Source organism: Zingiber officinale, chromosome 6A (assembly GCF_018446385.1).
Source record: "Zingiber officinale cultivar Zhangliang chromosome 6A, Zo_v1.1, whole genome shotgun sequence".
Classification (NCBI taxonomy): domain Eukaryota; kingdom Viridiplantae; phylum Streptophyta; class Magnoliopsida; order Zingiberales; family Zingiberaceae; genus Zingiber; species Zingiber officinale.
The window spans coordinates 130,634,221-130,644,283 of NC_055997.1; positions in this window are offsets into that span (position 1 = coordinate 130,634,221).

The following is a 10,063-nucleotide window of genomic DNA, read 5'->3' on the forward strand; positions in this document are numbered from 1 at the left end:
AAATAAATGTTTATACAAAAGCTAGGCTTTTAGTATATACTCTAGCAGGCCATGTGACCCACACGGTCGTGCCAACTTTCCAAAGGCGAGGAAGGTCACGACTGTGTGACTTTGGCAGAGAAGAAGAAGGCCATGGCCGTGTGAGCCACATGGGCATGTGACTCAATCCGTGAGGAAGTCGGGTAAGGCCGTGTGGATTCCACACGGCCGTGTGACGAAGAATATAGAGCCGTGTCATGCTAAAATAGAGCTGTGCTGAATTCTGGGCAGATTGCAGACCGATCGTAAAACAACCATACTTTGCGCTTTGTTGGCGTTTCGGGCTGTTATTTATACCTAAACGTAGCTAACTTCAAGGTCTACAACTTTTCTTCATATCCAACAAAGAGATAGCATTGTCTACCCGTGCTAAATGGCACGGTCGTGCCTCCCAACCGCGGGTTCATCTGGACCTCTGCCTAGACTGCACACTAAACTTTGAACCATAATAACTTTCGGCTCGGTTAGATCCAGGGCTCGATCCAAGTATAAGATTGTAGATAATTGCAAGAGCTACAACTTTGATTCAGGGTGAATCATGAGAAAATCTAGTTTAATGGGTGAAAAATCTGGTTTACCGGACTCCTATAATCCTAGTTTTCCTGGGTAGTCTGGAGGAGGTATAAAAAGGTCAAGATCCTCATTCTTTGACTCATCTTGGGTTTGGGACTTCGTTCCTCTCCTTGGAAAATGATTCTCCCCTTAGGGGGAAACTCTAGAGCTTCATTCACCTCCATCCCTTGATGATCCGTCCATCTCCAGAGCAAGGAGGCATCCCCAAGACATCGGAATCACTGGTGAGCATCTCTTCTTCCCCTTCTTCTCACATCTAGGATTGTAAGTATGCTTTACTTTATGTTTTGGGGTTGTTCTTCCTTTGCAATGGAGTAGATCTCAGATCTAGGATGTAGGAAGTATTTGTGATGTGATGGAGATGTAAAACTATGTGCATTTGTTATGTTTCTATTCAATGACTTGTTAATGTCTTATTCATGTTTGATAAAGTGTGTGTGTGGAGCTTGTATATATACCTTTAGCATATTTTATCAAATGGTTGTGTAGAATTGTTAATCCGGTAGGGGGATGCCCTAGATCGTACGACTGAGGGGCGTCGTGACACGGCTGTCCCTTTAACGGACGTCTAGGGTATCACCTTGAAGGGAGAAGCAAATCTCCACAAGGAAGTAGGGGATCAGACATAATCACTATTTCTATCTCTATGTTATTGTGTGTTAGTGTGTTTCTATGTTGTATGACCAAGGGGTGTCGTGACAGGGTTGCCCTGCTAACAGACTTCATAGGAATCACTTCCATTTAGTAGCATAGGACATGGAGTAGGAGATCATGTCGGCTTATCCACTGCAGGGGAGAGTCGGTAATTAATCTAACTTCCTACAAGAGCATGAACATAGAGGATACAAACTAAGCAATCTATGTAACATCGCCTAGCATCACAAGGAAACCGAAATCCTAGAATCGCACCTTAACCCATCTCTCACATCCTCTTAGCTCAACCCCTTTCAAGATCCATTCTCTCTCTTCTCTCTTTTCTTTCTCTTACTTTCTTTCCCAACTAATCTTACGTTTGTCTAGATAATTCGCCGTGCGAAGTTAACTAGTGCTTAATCAACAGTCCTTATGGATAAGATATCTTTTTATTACTGATGACGAAACTATGCACTTATGGTTCGTAATATATGACTCATTAGTTTAATATCCCTATAGTTTGTACAATTTTATACGTTTTCCTTGTTCTTATATAAGGGAACTAGAGTACTTATCTTCTATTGATCAAACATTTTTTTCGTTTTCAATATCATGTTAAATAATTTTGTAAATTATTCAATACCTTGTTTCCCTAAGCACTTCTATACCTCTATCAGAATATCATTTGGTCCAACAACTTTTTCATTGTGCATCTCATTTAAAATTTGTTTTACTTCTAAAGTTTGAATTCTACGATAAAAATTAAAATTTCTATGCTCATTTGACCTACTTAAATTACCTAAGTTAAGTTGGTCACCTAAACCTTCATTAAAAAATTAATGAAAATATCTCTTCCACCGCTTTTTTATTTTTCCATCGTTTACTAATACCCTATTACATTCATCTTTAATACATTTTATTTGGCTAAGATCTCTTGTTTTCCTTTCTCTCATTTTAGCTATTCTATAAATGTCTCTTTCCCCTTCTTTTGTATTTAATTTTTGATATAATCGTTCAAAAGTTTCATTTTTTGCTTCACTCACTATTTTCTTAGCTTCTTTCTTGGCTATTGTATATTTTTTTTAAGTTTTCCTCGTTCTTACAAATATATAATTCCTTATAAGTTATTCATTTTTCCTTCACTTTTTCTTGTACTTTCTCATTCCACCACCAAGATTCTTTACTTGGTGGTGTATGTTCCTTTGATTTACCGAGTACATTCTTAGCTACTATTTTCAACTTTGATATCATCTTATCCCATGTTGTATTAGAGTCATCGTATATTTCACCTAATGCTTGTACTTCTACCTTCTCCTTAAATATATTTTGCTTCCCATCCTTTAACTTCTACTACTTAATTTTAGGAATTGTATATATTTTCTTTCTATTGATACTATGTTTGAGGCATATATCCAACATTACTACCCTATGTTAGGTAGTTAAGCTTTCTCCAGGGATGACTTTGCAATCTTTACAAATCTTTCTATCATTCTTCCTAACCATAAGAAAGTCAATTTGCAATTTATTATTCCCACTTTTGAATGTGACTAAGTGTTTTTCTCTTTTCTTAAAAAATGTATTAGCTAATATAAGGTCATATGCTATCGCAAAATCTAATATAGTTTTTCCTTCCTCATTCCTCGTTCTAAACTCATAACTCCCATGTACTCTCTCATATTCATCATTTTTCACTTCGACATGCCTATTTAGATCACCTCCTATTAAAATCATTTCATTTGATGGAATATTTTGTAATATTTCATTTAAGTTCTCCCAAAATCTTGATTTGGTAGCTTCATCTAATCCTACCTGTGGTGCATATACGCTAATTATGTTTATAGTTTCTTTCGCCACTATTATCTTAAAGCCTATAATTATATCCCCTTTTCTAACTACTTCTACACTTCATCCTTTAACAAACTATTTACAATAATACCCACTCCATTTCTTCCTTTAGTTTTTCCAGTGTACCATAACTTAAAACTCAAGTTCTCTATCATCTTTGCTTCTCGCCTATCCATTTTGTCTATTGTACACACAAAATATTAATTCTTCTCCTAATCATCATATCTACTACCTCTATTGATTTACTAGTGAGAGTTCTTATGTTCCATGTTCCAGATCTTAGATTATTAGTTTTCCTATCATATTTATTATTATCCAACCTATGATGTGAGAACTCTTGCCTATTTAACATTACACCCAAGTTCTCATGGAGATGTAGCGGTCCTTGCTAAAACGTTACAGTCGAATCCTGTAACGTGAACTCTTGCATATTTAGCACTACACCCTAGTTCTGGAGATGTAGCGGTCCTTGTCGAGACGTTACAGTCTGACCCTGCAACGCATTCCTTTCGGGGAACAACCTAGCATTAGCACAATAGTTTAATGGATCCATTCATTGAATATTTATCATAGTTTTGATGCTGCTGGCAACCTAACGCAACTCTCCTCCTTTATTCGGGCTTGGGACTGGCCATGACTGTAACGCCCTCCCTTCCTGCTAGTAGGGCGGGGTTACTCTACTACTTCTATTACTATTTGCGGAAACATACATGCATATTAAAATTTCTTTTGGAGTAAAACAGTAGAAATATCATGAAGTCATGCGGAACAATAACATAATAAACTAGTTCATGTCAACATAACAAAATAACATAAGCAGGTCTTTTATTTGTCTTAGCCGAGCCACCACCACACACATCTCCTTGCCTCTCCTGCAGCTCCCCTAGTTCATCCATTCATTGCCTTTATCTGCGGTACAAGGAAAGTAAGCTATAAGCACACAGGCTTAGTAAGATCATTTCCTACTCACAAAAATCATATATTAAAGCATAAGCATATAACCATGGAAATATGATCATTTAACATCATATTGTGAAAACATAGCATCATAACATATCATCTCATAAAGAACATCATGCTATATCATATCATAAATCATCAGGTCATATAAATTATAATGGCATAGCATGTCATATCATAAATCATATCATATCATCTCATAGAGAACATCATGCATATCATATCATAAATCATCATGTCATATAAATCAAATGGCATAGCATGTCATATCATAAATCATATCATATCATCTCATAGAGGACATCATGCTATAACATATCATAAATCATCATGTCATATAAATCAAATGGCATAGCATGTCATATCATAAATCATATCATATCATCTCATAGAGGACATCATGCTATAACATATCATAAATCATCATGTCATATAAATCAAATGGCATAGCATGTCATATCATAAATCATATCATATCATCTTATAGAAAACATCATGCTATATCATATCATAAATCATCATGTCATATAAATCAAATGGCATAGCATGTCATATCATATCATCTCATAGAGAATATCATGCTATATCATATCATAAATCATCATGTCATATAAATCAAATGGCATAGCATGTCATATCATATATCATATCATGCAAGATGTCTTTTAAAACATGTGTCATGTCATATGCAAGATGTCTTAAAACATATCATATAGTACTTGAACATAATATCATCATGAGGGTCCGGCTTGTACCACATACATACATAAGTGCGTGCAATCCCTAGGACAAGGTAGCTAGCCCCGAACCTACTAGGGATCTAGGTCCGTACTACGACCGTCGACCTAGGGGCGTACTAAGGAGCCCATCCCTTTACTAGACCCCTTCATAGTCCGTCGGCCTAGGGGCGCTTATGGAGCCCACCCTTGGTACAAACCATACAAAGTAAAGTAGCATATCATGGTTCATGTCATAACATAGCATATCATATCTTATCATATCATGAAGAGTGCTTTTAGTCCCCAAGGGGAAGCAACTCTTAGTGTTGGTTGCTACTCGGAAAACCTAATGGTTCCACTGTATAAAAATTTTGTACAAAGGTCTGAACCTTTTCCTAGCTACCATGTATTCTTTTAAATTAAACTCGATCACTTGCGGAACTTAACACGTTTGATCCAAAGTTTAATTTATTTGTTCTTTTAGGTTTAGACTTAGATCTCTTGCAAAACTTAACACGTTCGATCCAAATCTCCTAGGTTATTAATTTCATTAAATACTAATTTCCAAAATTGGCTTCCAGGACTGCATGGCGAGGCACATGACCTTCTTGGATATGGGAACAACCACCACCGCCTAGACAAAGCCTTTTAAGGAAAGCTAATATTTAATTTCCTTAAATAACTTTAGGTCAACCAAAAAGAACAATCAAATCACAAGGAAAATAAAAATAAAAGAACACAACATCGAAAATAAATTTGAAATACTAGAATCGCATGCCTCTTGTATTTGGTATTATTTCCAAAAATAACTAGTATGATGCGGAAAGGAAAAATACTAGTTATATCTTTTAGAAAGACCTCTTGATCTTCTATCGTATTCCTCTTCTAACCTCGGACGTTGTGTGGGCAACGATCTTCCAAGATGAGGACCACCTAGCACCTTCTTCTTCTTCCTTCAAGTTTCGGCTAAGCACCAAAATCCAAGGATGAAGAACTTTTTCCACCAACTAAGCTCCAAGGGATGCAAGCTTTCTCTCCTCCTCCTTCTTCTTCTCCAGTAGTATCCGGCCACCACAAAAGCTCCAAGCAAGGAAGAGTTTCGGCCACCACAAAGAGGAAGAGAGGGAGAGAGGGTGGCCGGCCACAACACCAAGGAAAAAGAGGGAGAGAATAATAGAGGTTGTGTCCCTTGAAGGCACCTTAACCCCCTCTTTTATAATCCTTGGCCTTGTTAATTAAGGAAACTTATTTACAATAAAATTTTCCCTAATTCTTTTTGTCAATGGTTATTTAGGAAAATTTAATTAAACTTCCCTCTTAACCATCTTATGGCCGGACACAACTAGGACCAAACAAATAAGAAAATTTTTCTGAAAAAATTAAACTTTCCTTATTTGCTTCCGGAAAAATTTTAAAATAAAATTTATCCCTTCATGGTGGATAAAAATAATTCTTATAATTTTAATTTTTCAACATGTCAATAATTTATAAAGAAGAAAAATAAAATATCTTTCCAATCTACAAATAAGGAAAGAGATCTAATCTCTTTCTTTAATCTTTTGTAGATCCTTTTAAAAGAGATATTTTAATTTTTAATCTCTCCAATAAATTATATCTTTCACATAAGAAAATTTTAAAATTAAAATTCTTTTTAATTTAATGGGGGCCGGCCACCTAAGCTTGGGTTCAAGCTAGGGTCGGCCACCCATGAACCAAGGCTTGGCCGGCCCTAGCTTGATCCACAAGCTAGCTTGGTCGACCCCTACATCATGGGTATGAAGGTGGGTATAGGTGGGTATAGTACTCTATAAATAAGAAGCTACGATAGGGACCGAGAGGAGGAATTGGTTTTGGTGTCCCGATAAAATTAAGCATCCCGTGTTCGCCCCGAACATACAACTTAATTTTATCAATAATAATTCATTCCACTAGAGAACTATTATTGAACTACCACACCAATCCCAAATTACATTTTTGGGCTCCTTCTTATTATGAGTGTGTTAGTCTCCCTGTGTTTAAGATGTCGAATGCCCACTAATTAAGTGAGTTACTGACAACTCATTTAATTAATATCTTAATCCAAGAATAGTACCACTCAACCTTATCGTCATGTTGGACTAAGTCCACCTGCAGGGTTTAACATGACAATCCTTATGAGCTCATCTTGGGGACATTATCAACCTAGATACTAGGACACAGTTTCCTTCTATAATCAGCAACACACACTATAAGTGATATCATTTCCCAACTTATCGGGCTTATTGATTTATCGAACTAAATCTCACCCATTGATAAATTAAAGAAATAAATATCAAATATATGTGCTTGTTATTATATTAGGATTAAGAGCACACACTTCCATAATAATTGAGGTCTTTGTTCCTTTATAAAGTCAGTATAAAAGAAACGACCTCTAATGGTCCTACTGAATACACTCTAAGTGTACTAGTGTAATTATTTAGTTAAGATAAACTAATTCCTAATTACACTACGACCTTCCAATGGTTTGTTCCTTTCTATTTTGGTCGTGAGCTACTGTTTATAATTTATAAGGTACTGATAACATTATCTTCTGTATGTGACACCACATACTATGTTATCTACAATATAAATTAATTGAACAACTATAAACAAATGTAGATAATTTGACCAAATGTGATTCTTTATTCATAATAAATGTTTACAAAAGCTTAGACTTTTAGTATACACTCTAACAATCTCCCACTTATACTAATGACTAAGCTGCCATATCTTCTGCCATACATCTGATTCACATTCCCTCCACATGTCGATCAAAAGCTTTTGCCAGAAGGGCCTTAGTGAAAGGATCTGCCAGGTTATCTACTGATGCAATCTTGGCAATGACAACTTCTCCTCGCTTCACGATATCTCGTATCATGTGGTACTTGCGCTCTATATGTTTACTTGCCTTATGAGCTCGTGGTTCCTTCGAGTTTGCAACTGCACCGCTATTATCAAAATAAATTGTGATGATTTTGGGCAAACCAGGAATCACATCTAAGTCCATTAGAAAGTTCCTGAGCCATACTGCTTCTTTAGCTGCCTCAAAGGCTGCTACATACTCAGCTTCCATGGTTGAATCCAAAACGCATTTTTGCTTAACACTCCTCCATGCAATAGCTCCACCTCCTAAAGTAAACACATAGCCTGATGTAGACTTACTGTTGTCCCTATCTGATTGGAAATCTAAATTCGTGTAACCCACATGGAGCAAATCGTCTGCTTGGTAAACTAGCATATAATCTATAGTCCTTCTCAGGTACTTTAATATATGCTTTACCGCAATCCAATGTCCTTGTCTAGGGTTACTCTGATATCTGCTAACCATGCCCACGGTAAAACAGATATCAGGTCTCGTACATAGCATTGCATACATTAAGCTTCCTACAGCCGAAGCATAAGGAACTGCTTTCATGTCCTCTATCTCCTTTGATGTCTTCGGAGACATCTCTTTAGATAGAGCTACTCCATGCCTAAAAGGTAAGAAACCTTTCTTGGAATCCTGCATGCTAAAACGAGCAAGGATTGTATCTATATATGAAGCTTGGGATAGACACAACATTCTTTTCTTGCGATCCCTTATAACTTTGATTCCAAGAATGTGTGCACAATCTCCTAAGTCCTTCATATCAAATTGTTTGGACAATCATACCCTTACATCTGATAATACCTTGACATTGTTGCCAATTAACAAAATATCATCTACGTATAGTACAAGAAATACCACCACGTTTCCGTTACACTTCTTGTATACACAAGACTCATCCGGACACTGAATAAATCCATATGACTGGATTACTTCATTAAACTGGATGTTCCAAGACCTTGAAGCTTGCTTCAGTCCATAAATGGACCGATTGAGCTTGCACACTAGATGCTCTTTGCCTTTTTCAATGAACCCTTCTGGTTGCTTCATATGGATGTTCTCTTCAAGACTTCCATTAAGGAAAGCTATCTTGACATCCATTTGCCAAATTTCATAATCCATATGAGCAGCAATGGATAAGAGTATCCGGATAGACTTAAGCATGGCTACCGGTGAAAAGGTCTCCTCATAATCGATTCCCTCTTTCTGAGTGTACCCTTTCGCAACAAGCCTAGCTTTGAAGGTTTCTACCTTCCCGTCTGTCCCTCTTTTCCTTTTGTAGATCCACTTGCATCCAACGGCTTTTACACCATCAGGTGGTTCTACGAGCTCCCAGACTTTATTAGAGTACATAGACTCTATTTCAGAATTCATTGCCTTTTGTCAAGATGCTGCATCTATATCTTGGAGTGCTTCGTCATATGTTCAGGGATCAGGTTCATGTTTACCCGGGATCAAGTCCGAAGACTCTCCCAAAAACATGAATCTATCAGGCTGCCTAACAACCCTCCCACTACGACGAGGCACAGTCTGTGGTTGTGTATCATGTGTGACACGTGTTGTAGTCTCTTGTGGTACTTCATCTTGTACTGTTGGTACTAAGGTAGACGTGTCCTCTCTAAGTTCTTCTAAAAAAACTTTGTTACTGGGCTTGTGATCCATTATATAGTCTTCTTCTAAAAACTGGGCATTGGTGCTAACAATGACCTTCTGGTCTTTAGGACTATAAAATAAACCACCTTTCGTTCCTCTGGGATACCCCAGAAACACGCGAACTTCTGTACGAGCATCTGGTTTCAGCACATGTGCTGGATTACCCCAAATCCGAATATGTCTTAGACTGGGCTTTCGCCCATTCCACAATTCTATCGGAGTAGAAGAAACTGATTTAGAAGGTACTAAGTTCAGAATGTACACTGTCGTTTCCAGAGCGTATCCCCAAAACGAATTTGGTAATTTGAATAACTCATCATCGATCTAACCATTTCCATAAGAGTCCTATTCCTTCGTTCTGCCACACCATTCTGTTGGGGTGTACCAGGTGCGGACAGTTGGGATTGAATCCCGGCCTCTGATAAGTAATTCCTAAACTCTCCTAAGAGGTATTCGCCACCACGATCAGACCGTAGTGTCTTGATACTTTTACCTAGTCGTTTCTCCACATCAGCCTTGTACTCTTTGAACTTATCAAAGCACTCGGACTTACGGGGCATTTGGTAAATGTATTCGTATCTTGAATAATCGTCTATAAAAGAGACAAAATATTCAAAACCACCTCTTGCCTGGACAGACATAGGACCACACAAATCAGAATGAACCAATTCTAACACTTCTTTGGCTCTATACCCCTTGGCCTTAAAAGGCCTCTTGGTCATTTTACCTTCCAAGCAAGATTCACAAGTTGGAA